The sequence below is a fragment of the Mus pahari genome, chromosome 18, assembly GCF_900095145.1.
Source record: "Mus pahari chromosome 18, PAHARI_EIJ_v1.1, whole genome shotgun sequence".
In the NCBI taxonomy this organism is placed as follows: domain Eukaryota; kingdom Metazoa; phylum Chordata; class Mammalia; order Rodentia; family Muridae; genus Mus; species Mus pahari.
Genome location: NC_034607.1, coordinates 21190242 through 21203982, shown reverse-complemented (window position 1 = coordinate 21203982; position 13741 = coordinate 21190242). Strand labels below are relative to the sequence as shown.

Below are 13741 nucleotides of genomic sequence, written 5' to 3'. Positions count from 1 at the left end.
CCTCTGCAGTTTATTCACTCACCTGCACAGACTAGCCACTGAGGGACCCTGGAAACAATATGACTCACCTGCTTTGGCAGACAGAGACCTCACAGGTGGCCACCTTTCCTCTGGCGAGGAAGGTGCCCAAATTTCTGGAGCCCGAAATGGTCTGTCCCAAAGCTGTGTAGCTTCTGCGGTCCACACTCTTGCTAACACAGACTGGAGCCTAAGCGAACTGGAGCAAAGACGGAACCAGAGCAAAGATGGCTCAGGCCTTGAGACTCTTCCCAGGCAAACACCCCTCCTCAGGCGGGAAAGGTGCCGGGTGATTGGAGCCAGAAATGGGATCCTTCCCAGAAGCTGTGTCCCTTCTGCAGGCCGCCCCCTCCCTGGGAGTGCACCTGAGCAAAGATGGCCTTCCTACGGGTTCGAGCCTTGAGACTGCTCCCTGGCAGACACCCCTCCTCGGGCGGGAAAGGTGCTGGATGACTGGAACCAGAAATGGGATCTTTCCCAGAAGCTGTGAGGCTTTTCCAGTCCACCCTCTCCCTGGCAGTGCACTGGAGCAAAGATAGTAGTTGAATGTTCTTAAGGATCAGCTGTATTGTGGCATGCCATCAGTTTTTCTTCCCAATTAATGGTGACTTTTATTGCTTGCCTGTTTGTGGTTTGTTTATGCATTTCCTTATGCATGGACATTCAGAGTGCCTCCTTTCAACTATTGTGCTATAAACACAGTACACAAATATATAAGTTCCCATGTTTATATTTGGGGGTTCATACTAAGGCAGACATGCAAGATGATAGGTTTACATTTTTGAGACGTTGTCATAGCACTGTTCTACAGTGGCTGTATCATTTAAGAGGCCCATCAGCAGTGTATAGTACTCTCCAATTGTCATTGGCATGTAATGTATCTGGCTTAAATATACATCCCAATAGATTTGTTTCGCTTTCCCTTCATGACTAATAGTGGATATCTTCTACTGTGCTACAGTCTATCTTATGCCTTTTTCAGAGAGAAGCACATTTTTGTACAGTTTGCTGATGGTTGCTATACTTAGAAACTTGCAAATATATGACCAGGAAGGTAGGAGGAATGAGCCTTGTAGTTCCAGACAGCATCTACCACGGCTGCTCAGAGGGATGAACAGGTAACGCTCAGGGACTGGCATAATGCCTGGCTGAGTACTTTTACTAGAAGCAATTTGTTTTAATTTTTACTTAACTCAAGCCACAGAACATTAGGAGAGAAAGGTCTTTATGGAAAGTTTAACAGTAAACAACTGCTAGAAACTGAGTAAAGGAAAATAGCTCAGCCGGTCCAGTGAGTGAAAGGAAGGAACACTGTGTCCAGGCTGGCCAGACCCGCTGCCAGGGTGACAGATTCCCAGAGAAAGCTGAGTTCTCAAGAATGGATGCAGTGCTTTTAGAAAATGAAAACTCAATTCTTCTTGAAAAAAAAATTCAAATAAAGGAGGAGCCCTCTGGTGGACTTCTTATGAAACTCCGAGATGTGGTATAGTCAGCTTTGGCAGAGGAAAATAGACTATTGCCCTCTCTCCTTCCTTCATTTTTCCTTCAGGGCTGGGAGTGGTTAGGGTCTTTCTACATATCCCAGGATGAGCCATAGTCCACTGTGTCAACCAAGCTAACCCTGAATTCACAATCCTCCTGCCTCAGTCTCCTCAGTGCTGACGTGACAAGTATAAGCTACCTCGCTTGGTTTGGAGCTCTGACACATCTAACAGACCTTCTTCTATGTTAAGGTCCTTCCCTAAATTCTTCCTTCTCTTTTAGTTCACATCACAATTTTAGCATAAGTAATAATTACCATCCCTCTCATAATGGGAAGGCTTGGAAAACACTAGACCAATGGCTGGCTCAGGACCTCAGCCAGTATCTATCTGCAAATCTCATTGTTCTTTAAAATCTACCTCATTTTAAGTTGTAGGTATGCAAAGAAATTGAAGAAGATCCTGCAATAAGTCCATGTGCTCAATGAAAAGTGTATCACACGGGAATTATTATTAGTCAATATGTTTTTGTCCTTTTTGACTATAAATTTAGAAGTCACGGCAGCAGCCTCAGCCTTTCACCTGTACAACCAAACTACAGGCTGCTGTCCAGCAAATGAGCTGAGCGCGTACGCTTTCCTAGAGCCTCCAGGCGTGCAACTCTGCACCTTGATTTTTACCCAGCGACTGTGATCTATTCAGATGTCTGACCTACAGGAATTAAAGTGATCACCAGGATTTAATGGCAAGCAACATGAGGGAATCTGTGAGTTTGAGGTCAGTCTGGGTTACAGTAAGACTCTGTTTCAAAACATCAACCTTGTGGGTCTGGAAAGCCATGAAACACAACTGGGGGAGCCAATCACAAAAGAACTTACATGATATGCACTCACTGATAAGCGGAAATTAGCTCAGAAACTTAGAATACCCAAAATACAATTTGCAAAACACAAGAAAATCAAGAAGAATGAAGACCAAAGTGTTGGTACTTCGTCCTTCCTTAGAATGGGATATAAGTACAGAGACAAAATTTAGAGCTAAGATGAAAGGATGGACTATCCAGAGACTACCCCATCCAGGAATCCATCCTACCATCAGCCACCAAACCCAGATACTAATGCACATGCCAGCAAGATTCTGCTGAAGGGACCCTGATATAGCGGCCTCTTGTGAGGCTATGCCAGTGCCTGGCAAACACAGAAGTGGATGCTCACAGTCAGCTATTGGATGGAACACAGGGCCCCCAATGGAGGAGCTAGAGAAAGTACCCAAGGAGCTGAAGGGGTCTGTAACCCTATAGGAGGAGCAGCAATATGAACAAACCAGTACCCCCTGAGCGGGTGGTTCTAGCTGCATATGTAGCAAAAGATGGCCTAAGTGGCCATCATTGGGAGGAGAGGCCCTTGGTCTTGCAAAGATTATATGCCTCAATTCAGGGGAATACCAGGGCCAGGAAGTAGGAGTGGGTGGGTTGGAATGCAGTGTGGGGGTAGATATGAGGGACTTTTGGGATAACATTTGAATCGTAAATGAAGAAAATATCTAATAAAAAATTGAAAAAAAAGAAATTAGTTGTTCTATTGAACATTGGAAAATAAAAGGAATTAATCATTTGACTTGAGTTTCCTTAATCAATTGACCAAATCTTTTCTTGCATTTATTTATTTATTTAATTTACTTATATTAACTTATTTTTTTACACTCCATATTTTACTCCCCCTGCCCCTGTCCAACCTCTGACTGTTCCACATCTCATACCTCCTCCCCACCCCCTGTCTCCACATGGATGTCCCCACCCCCCCACCGCACCTGACCTCTAAACTTCTAAGGGGCCTTCAGTCTCTTGAGGGTTAGGTGCATCATCTCTGAATGAACACAGACCAGGCAATTCTCTACTGAATATATGCTGGGGTCTCATATCACCTGATATATGCTGCCTGCTTGGTGGTCCCGTGTTTGAGAGATCCCTGGGGTCCAGATTAATTGAGACTGCTGGTCCTTCTACAGGGTAGTCGTCCTCCTCAGCTTCTTTCAGCATTCCCTAACTCAACAACAGTGGTCAGCTGCTTCTGTCCATTGGTTGGGTGCAAGTATCTGCATCTGACTCTTCCAGCTGCTTGTTGGGTCTTCTGGAGGGCAGTCATGCTAGGTCCCTTTTTGTGAGCACTCCATAGCCTCAGTAATAGTGTCAGGCCTTGGGACTTACCCTTGAGCTGGATCCCACTGTGAACCTGTTGCTGGACCTTCTTCTCCTCCATTTCCATCCCTGTAATTCTTTCATTTAAGTAAACTGTAGCTGTTTTCAGACACACCAGAAGTGGGCATCAGAGCTCATTACAGATGGTTGTGAGCGACCATGTGGTTGCTGGGATTTAACCTCAAGACCTTTGGAAGAACAGTCAGTGCTCTTAACTGCTGAGCCATCTCTCCATCCCCAATTGACCAAATCTTACTAGATGTACAAATGTATTTATAGAACTATTCTGATAATAAAAGAATAATAATTATATGAATATAATGCATTTTGGCCACTGTTTATGAATATAAACGTGAAAGCTTAGTATTCAATAAATCACAAAAGAGACAATCAGATGTCATTTATCTCTTGATAAAGAATACTTTCCTTATTAGCTGGTCCTGCTAAATCACTGCCACCTCACCTGCACCCAACTAAAAATGCTTGGACAGTGCTGAGTACAGGGATATATAAAACATCAGCACAGGGTAAAATCATGAGGATTCAAACCTGCATGAATCTGCAGGACAGTGATATACTCCCTTCCCAGAGATGATAAGAAAAAATATTTAAAGGTGTAGATTTACAGGTGTAAGTTTTTTTTTAATAAAAGAACATATTTATAGAGACTAGGAAGACTAACAACATAACCTAAATTATTATGTCTAAGGATGTTTATAATAGATTTTAATAAGTTATAAAGAAAATGAAGAGCTCAGTGGGATAAGACCTGCCTAGCAATTTGAAGTCTGTTGAGTTCATTCCCTAGAATCAAGAAAAGAAAGTAAAGGGTCATTTGAAATACTAGGACAGTGGCTGCTAAAGTGAGGGGATAGCGCCATGTCTGGGTGAGGGTGAGAGGACAACATAAACTTCAGGCCTGACCTTAGGTCCTTAGGACCTTAGGAAAGTCATCCATTCCAGGAACTGATTGTACAATCCTACTAACTCATCAGTGTTAGGAACTAGGCAATAAATCACCAGCTCCTGGAACAGATCATAATGTCCAGGAACAAGGCCATGAAGTCTCTCATCCAAAGAACAGCCTGGACATAACCACAAGGATGGGGAAATGTTTTATAACGGGATGGGCCATCTGCGTTTGGGTGTTTCATCCTGTGGTTAAATATTTGTGACACAGGAATACAGTCTACTGACCACTTGTACACAAGCCAGTCACCGACTCATGTAACATCCCCAGGACCCACACAATGAAGTTTTAGATTACATAACCATAGCTTAAATCCTCCCCCCCCAGTTTCCTATAAAAAGGCCTACGTACCTTTTTCTGTGGTTGTCACCATTTTTGTAGCTGGATGACCCCCGCATGCAGGTTTCTTCCTTTGATGAACTAAAAACACTCTTGCCTTTTGTGTATGTGAGTGTTGGTCTCTGTGCAGCACTTTCAGACTTAACAAAGGGAGCACGTATGAGGATGGAAGCCGATAACTATGAGGAACTTCTCTGAGAAGGGAGAAGATTTCATACCTCTATCATAGGCCTGGCACTCTGTTGGCCAGAAGAATTTGCAGCACAGGATGGAGCTCTGGTGTGTGCATGTGACTTCAGCAGCTCTGGTTGGGACCCTGACTGACTTTGTTTCCGATGAACCCTGAGGGCTTTGACAAATCACCTATACCATTGGATCTGTTTTACACCCTTGAAAACAGATGGAAAAGTAGTAATTTTTAGGAATGGTGTGGACATTAGAAATAGTGTGTGACAAATGCTACCTGCTGAGTCCCATTGATTATGGGTGTTCAGCAAGTTATAGAGACAATTGTGACCATGAGTGGTGGCATGAGTGCAAGATGGGGAAAATAAGACCAATCCCTGTAAGCATCATTTAACAAATGTCACTTGCAACTGGCCTTGAATGACATTGATTGAATTTGTCATAGACATTGGTTGTAACATACTAACTCACTAATTGTCTAAAGAGCCACCATTTGTATTTAGAAAACGCCTGCAGTAGGCCTACAACTCAATGGGAAGAATAGCTTTGGTACGACAAGGGGAGGCAAAGGCAGGTAGAGAAGAGCTTTAGGGTGTAAGGTGGCCCTTTGACTTTTAGGTTATATTGTATGAGGGATAACTTATGTTAGAAACCCTGGTGCTTTGCCTTATTCAGGCTTGGCTCTGTTGTCTGATGTAAAGATGAATGAAGTGCCATTGGAGAAAGGTTTAGTGTAATTGTAACACACTTATTAATAAATTGTGAGAACATGAGGATTAAAAAAAAGCAAAGGGAGCACGTGGAGTGTATCTTCATTGTTTGGCAGGTTTTTGCTCTTTCCTGGTTTGGGTTAAGGCTTGGATGTATACCTCATAATAGCATCTTATTCTATGCACTTGCTTTATACTTGACAATACAATCTCTGACTCTAGAGTGTGAGATCTGGAGGGTAGTGTGGGAAGGGGTTGGTGTATGGAGTAGAGGGAAACCCATGCAGGCTGCAATAGTGAGCTCTGGATTACTGTTCTGAAACTACTAAGTCAGGCTTACAGAGAGAAGAGGCTGGGTGTGGTGGTACATGGTTGTGTTCCAGCACTTGGGAGGATGAGCAGGAAAATCAGTAATTTGAGGGTAAATCACACTGTGAGATTCTATCTCAAAAGAAACAACAACAACAAAAAAATTGACTTGTATTTATCCTTAATTTTGGAAGCTTGAAATCCAAAAGCTATGCTCAGGCCTGAAACTTCATCATCTCACAATGGAAATGAGTGTGCCTGTTTTTCGCTGTGGTCAGCCTTTTTTTTTTTCTCCTAATGCAACCTGGACAGAATTAATTCTTTCAGTTTATTCATTTATAAAAGCTCCACTTCTAAATAACAGAGTAGGAAGAACATTCTACCTTGAGCATTGATTAATGTAAGACTCTAAGGCTCAAGTTCATGCATGAGTTTGGGGGACAAACATAGCTAAACAAAATAAAATGTAACCTTGGTAGGGAAGTTTCCAGGGATTAGAGATTTAATATATGGTATGTAAAACAGCATGGATAAATAGCCTGGCTGTAAGGATCTTGAGTGTGTTTTACCCTGCAGATATCAAGAAAAGCCAGCCTAAACTGGATTTAAGTAGGTTTAGAGTTATGGCCTGGCGGTAATGACTGAAGAGCTTCAGTTGACAGAGACCAGTTCTGTAATAGACTTTGTGTGATATACAGGTAGAGATGAGGAAATGGAAGTATGTAAAGTGAGTCAGGTGGGGGCTGATATATAGCTCTATAGTAAAAGTTTGTCTGGTGTGCACCATTCCCAGCTTGGCAATGTTGGAGGTGGGGTAGAGGTTGTTTCTGAATGTTTGATCTTACATGGACACACAAGCCATAGACACTCAGCTGAAGTCAGGTTCTCAAGTTTGCATATGTTCCCAGAACTGTCATTAAAGTGTAGCATGAACCTCACTTTTGCTGCCAAGCAGTAGCAGAGATCACAGGGGAAGAACTGACTGCAGCCAACTGTGCTGCTGGGCACCACCAGTGCCTGGCAGGTTGGGTACATCCAATGCTTAGAATGATGACACATTACCTCTGATAACTTCATGGAAGGTCAAGAAGCACCAGGTGGAAATCCACCTGACATCTGATGGCCCACAGCATGTAGGCTATGAGAGAGAAAAACGCTCTTCCTCTGGCTTCCACTTATAGGTTGCCTCAGCTATGGCCACTGTTACTTTTAGAATAGGGCAGATAGAGAGACAGACTTTCCTAGGCAGGCTCCTTTTCATCCTGTGAGGCCAGGTTCCTGTGGTCTCCTTTGTGAAACCATCTCTAGTGTTTTCTGGAGTTAACCTTTCATTTTGTTTTGTTTTTTTTTTTTTTTGAGACAGGTTCTCACACTATCCTCCAAATAGGTTTTGAAATCATAGCAATCCTCCACCCTCAGCTGCCAGTGGATCTAACTTTGCTTGTTAGCTTTACAGATCTTGTGCCACAGTGCTATGGTTACTTACTTATACAAGTAATCTCCCCAAGCAGGGGACCTGGTCCAGTCCCTTTTATAAGCCTAGCTTGAGTGGTAGCCAAAGACTTAAACAAAAGGAGGGTCCCGTGTGGTGAAGAAATAGTCATAACTAGAGAAGTCTAGGTGACTGGCACAAGGGGAGTCTTTGTGGGAGAAAAGTTTAGGGCACATAAATGGACGGTATCTTGGAGACAAGTCTGCATGAATTTCTAAGTCGAACATAGCCAGTGTTGGGTTCACATGCCCCAAAAGCCTTCACTTATGCCTTATGCTCAAAACAGCCCATGCCTGGCTGAGTGCAACCCTCCTTAGTTACTCAAAGCAGCTGCATGAGGCTGACGTATATTACCCCTATTAACCACCAGGTTTCACTAAGTAAAGTAACTCCCATCCTCCCCTTGCCTATGTTGAAAAGAAGCTTAAAATCTGAAGAAGTTAAAAGGAATTTCAGAACACGAGTCCATTATCTTAGTTTTGATGGCTTGCTAAGGAATCTTTTTTTTTTTTTCCTAATAAAACAGCTAGTCTTAGTTCCTTGGGTTTTGTTGTATTGGCAAGTAAATAGACTTGTGTTCCGTAACGGGGAAACTAGAAAGCTGGTTGCAGGTTCTCAGGCTTCCAGTGGGATCTTCTTAGAGATTTCTTTTCTACATCTATAAAATGTGAGGCATGCTAACTGTTTGATAAAAAACAAAGAGATAGACACACCAACTTATAACAGTTGAAAGAGTTACAAATATTCTTTCCCTTTCTTTCCAGAGTATATTCATTGACACACACTTGCAGAAGGGATAGAACAGAAGTCTAGACCTAGAGCTTATTTGTGTGTTTATTTATACTTTCACCTTATCCCATGATATATACATATACTTGAATGGAGGCAAACAATATTCTTCAGTGTCCTTGGCTTACTCAGATCCAACTGAGCATACGTTATCTCTTCCACCTTTCAAACTTGCCTTAGCCATGAAACTAAAGCTTAACTCATCCTTTGATCCTGTAATTCCCACATGGCTGATATGTCTTCTGCCACTTCTTTTCTAAAGCATGTTTTCTTTGTTGACTTGAAAGTCATAATTGCCCTTTGGTGGAAGTCCCTGTGTCCTAGTATCTGTGTGGAGATATCCTATAATGCATGCAATTCTTTTCACACTCAAAGTATCAGCTTAGACTCTTTACCCCACATTACAGTGCCATTTATTAATTGAACAGGTATTGCTTTAGAGTGACTATAAAACGAGAAAACACCACAGTCTTTACCACTATGGGATATATATTTAGTGAGCATTGATTGCAACTGCTTCCTTCATGGTCACAGTGATGAACTAAAGTGCCACTCATCCTTTCAACAGCTCTGTTTGCTTCCCCTACCACACAACAAACTGTGGACCACTAACCAGATACTAGTAAATGAGAAACAGAAATGGTAAACAGCTTGCCATAGTTGAAACAGACAGCTAGAAACCAGGGAAGAAAGACGTTGAAGGTCCTCAAATATTCAGTACACTTCTGACAGCCCATAAGTCAAATAAGGTGGGATTTAAAAAAGAAAATATGTATAACCACATATGCACCAAACACAGGCATGCACAATTTCATAAAACAAATGTTGTCTATTAGGTCTAAATCCACAGAATACCCACCACAATGATATTGGGTGCTTTAGTACCCCATTCTCAAAAATTAACAGGTTGTTCAGACACAAACGAAACAAAGAAACATTGGAACTGAATGAAATCATAACACAAAAGACCAAAAAATATCCTACAGAACATATACCTGTAATTATGAAAACTATACTTTCACCTCAGCAGGACAAACAACTCTCTCCAATATTGGCCCCACGTAAAAACAAACAAACAAACAACCTTAAAAAAAAGCACAGGAAAATTTAAATAACTTTCTGTATTTTATGTGAATACGATGAACTATTTCAGCTTTGAATGCCTAAACAAAACAACAATCAAGAGACCTAAAGCTCAATAACTAAATGATACATCCAAAAATATTAAAAAACAAAAAGAAAACAAACTCCAAATGAGTTGAGGGGGACTCCACATGTATCTACAAGCAAAATAAGGCCAGAAGTTAAGAAAATAGAAGTAAAAAAATTATAAAGATTCAATTAAATAAAAAGTTAGGTCTTTGGATATATAAACACTTTGACAAACCTTAAGCCATACTAACCAGAGGAAAATGAACCCACATGAAGGGAGCCATGAATGAAGGCCTAAGTGAATGTGTGTGTTAACAGACCCAAATTAATAAAATGAGAAATGAAGAGGAGGTATTATATTATAACAGGTAGAAGTAAAATTAAGAAAATTGTAAGAACATACATTAAATGCCCTTTTTCCACCAAAGTGAAAAGTCTAAAAGAAATAGATGAATTCCTAGAGACCCTTGACATATCAAGATTAAACCAATAAAAATAAGTCATTTAAACAGATTTATAACTTAGTGATGAGACTGAAGCAGTAATAAAGCATGTTCTAAATAAATAATACCAAGAATCAGGTGGACTCACTTCAGAGTTTTAGCACAAGTTCAGAAGAGAACGAATCCGAATACTATGGAAACTACTCCACAAAATAGAAAAAGTGTGTAAGGACCAGCAGATGTAGAGGACAGCTATAAAATGCTGACTTCTGGAAATGACACAGCTGGTGAGTGTGTCAACTATCTCAGAGTAGATATGCTTAACTGTAGAAGACCCATACAAGAGGAGCAAATCAAATAATTGCCCTGTGGCAGAAAGTTCTATGCCCTGCTGTCTCTTTGGGGATATCCTAAACTCATACAACTATTTCATACTCAAAGTGGCTTATAAGAATAAGTAAGTCCTGTTTCAGGGGACCTATTCCCTGTTCTTGTTTCTGCAGACACAGGTAAAGCACCCAAACATAAAAGAAAATAAGCCTAAACAATTTCTTTTAAAGATAGATAACATTTTTCTTGTTAGCCAAGGTTATTGAAATTTGCTCTTGTCTATTAAAGAACCAAGAACCCCACTCATCTTTCAAAATGATTAGCCTATTTTCTTATGGTTGTGAACCTAGCTGTTAATGACTGAGCCATCTCTTCAGCTGAAAAGCATATTTTCTATTCAGTGTTTAATTCCATTTCATTTAAAGACTAAGTGAAGTCAAGACTACAACCTCTCTCTAATTACTTACAGTTAGTGTTTAAGCACAAGCAGTACGTGTCAGTAAGGATGTAAAGCAGAACAGTTGGACGTCTTGCTTTTCTCACAGCCTCTTACCAAGGCCCTCCTTCAGACTAGTGATTATCCTGTTCCAAGGTTAACTGGCAGCACAGGAATCCACCCACTCTGACCCCATCCTGGACGCATGAGAACATCTTGGCACGAATGCTTTGGCTTTCTTCGAGAAATCATTTGTCACTGTTGCCATATTGTATTATGATTAATCAGCCAATATTTGATAGTACTGGCCACTTGTAGGTTCAAAATCGGGGTTGGATTTGTTTCCTATGAAGAAAGGGGCATACATGTTGAATTAATTCTCAATGTAGGGAGAAAGTGACTGAAGAATATTTCTTAACCTCCCTTTATGGAAGGAAGAACAGTGCACCATCCTCACCCTGTTTTGAGACTTAAGGAGACCGCTGATGATGTCTGGTAGCTTCTGGCAACATGTTCTAGTAGAAACCCAAATGGTGCCATGATCAGGCAAATAGGAAGCTTTGAATTCTTTAAAAAGATGGACATCTCCTCAGAGGACCCTCCTTCATAAATAAAATATGAGAAAAAAATAAAGACACTTACATGTTCTAGTAACTGCTGATTTCTACCATGTATTCATCAATATTGGTTGATCACTAGGAATTTTAACAGATATGGAGTGTGTAAAGAATTAAATCTTTAGACAATATTCTTATAATTTTTTTTTAAAAATGACAGCCAACTATTTTGTTACTGCCCTGATAATCTTAAGACAAATGGCTCAAAACTCCTGAGCTAAGTGTAGTTCTGAGCAGAGATAGCCCCCCAACTCCTGCTTCTCTAAGAGATGAGTGGAATTCTGAAGGCAAGGAAGCTAAAAGAATAGGGCAATGTGCTTCCTTTGTTCTGTCCATTCAAATGTACTTACTGGCTGGTAAACATGGTTGTCCTGAAAACCTTCAATGGTGGCACCCTCTATAGAGCAGGAACTTAGTTTGTTTTTCTCTTCCTATGAGAAAATAGCCTATACTGAATAATCTATCAATAAATTAAGAATAGAGGGCCTCATTCTGCGTCAGTAATGAGGCCAAGGCATCAGTGGAGCAGAGCAAATGTTCTAGTTCTTGCTTTATAAAGCCACAGATACAATTTTATGTTTTCAACTTCATATTCCCATCCAGTCCCATTTATTTTCCAAGTCCCTTTCAAAGGAACATTAGGACATGAATGTGGGATGATTGTTTCTAGCACATGGACTTTGGGGTAAACTTCAAACCTAGCAGGAAAGACCAGGCATCCATCTTTGTGCAGGACCATATAGTAAATATGTTATGATTTACTGATTGTATGGTAACTTTGCAACTACACAATTCTTCATTTACTGTGAAAGCAGCCATACCACGCTAAGTAGTTGGACATGGCTGTACTCACATAAAGCATTATTTATACATAGAGATAGTGAGCTGTTGTTTCCCCATTTTGGTATACAGAAGAAAGAGGAAACTCCTGCACTAGAACCAGCACCCCACCCCTTCAATAAACATTCCCTTACCCACACCTTGGAAGCTCTGTGACTGTTCTCCCTGCTACATTGTCCTTCAGCCTCCATCTGAAGGCCTTGGTATTGCTGTCTTTTCCCTATTTGTCTTTCTTTTTTGGGACATAAGTTCATATAGATGAGACTGCACAGCCCAGCCTGGCTTTGAAGTCCTCTGCTTTCACTTCCTAAAAGCTGGACTTATCAGTGTGTTCGATCACATTTTCTTTACCTATTTTTTTCCTTTTTATAAAAACTTCATTTGAGTGTAGTTTGGGCATCGCGTACATAATACATTTAAACTGTGCTGTTTAATTAGGCCTAAGAACTTTTCCTTTTAAATATATCTTCATTGTGTTCCATAGATTATGGTATGTCATGTTTTCATTTTCATTCAGTTCTAAAGGTTTTTAATGTCCTTCTTGGTTTCTGTCTTGACCCAGTTTTCATTCAACAGCGATTTGTTAAGCTTCCATGAAATTGTATAATTTTTATATATCTTTTGTTGATATCCATATTTAATACATGGTGGTCCGATGATATAGGTATAATGATTTTTTACTGTGTGTAAAAATTATCCTTTTATCATTCAAATGCTAACTTCTCTGCCCCCATATCTTGTTGCGGTCTGGACATGGCATTCATTGGAATGCTTATTCTAAGTAATTCTTGTTTCACTATTATATAAATATTGCTCTCACTTATTCTCTGATTAGTTAATAAAAGCTGATCAGAAACTGACTGAGCAGGGAAGAGAATGATGCTGGGATCCTGATTCCAGTGAGGGGATGGAAAGAAAAAGAGAAAGAGAGAAGAAAGAATATGGCACACACCTATTATCCCAGCACTCGGGAGGCAGAGGCAGTCAGATTTCTGAGTTTGAGGCCAGCCTGGTCTACAAAGTGAGTTCCAGGACGGCCAGGGATATAAAGAGAAACCCTGTCTCGAAAAACAAAAACAAAACAAAACAAAAAATGAAACAAAAAAAAAGAAAAGTCAATACAAAGGGAGGATTCAAGAGACACCATGAAAAAAAAAACACTTGGAGCAGAGAGAGCCAAATCAATACTAAAATGCAGGTATCTTAGAAATTTTCCCTAGGAGGTAGCCAACTTAGCTTAGAGGGTTAAACTAGATTAATAACTACTCAGATATTTTGCTGTAAAACATCAAGTAAATCTTATAGTCTCTGTCTCATTTATTTGGAAGATACCTGGTATAATAAGAAACTGCTACTTATAAAATTGCCTTAACAAGATGGGACGCAGGATTTCAAATTCCCTATGTTCTTGAAGACTTCTTTCATGTCCTAA

General features: G+C 40.5%; 1 protein-coding gene across 4 annotated transcripts in view; it reads right to left on the bottom strand.

Moving 5' to 3' along the window:
- LOC110335860 (sulfotransferase 1C2-like) overlaps positions 1-11003 on the bottom strand; it is a 31067-nt gene extending 20064 nt beyond the window's left edge. The window contains exon 1 of one of the 4 annotated variants that reach the window (XM_021218248.2): positions 10884-11003. The gene's annotated coding sequence lies outside the window, so the exon portion shown is untranslated. Of the gene's footprint in view, positions 1-68; positions 135-3422; positions 3460-3705; positions 3740-10883 lie in introns of those variants that run through there. The other 3 variants (XM_029531258.1, XM_029531260.1, XM_029531259.1) reach the window with 3 other exon arrangements.
- Between the last annotated feature and the right edge of the window lie 2738 nt (positions 11004-13741).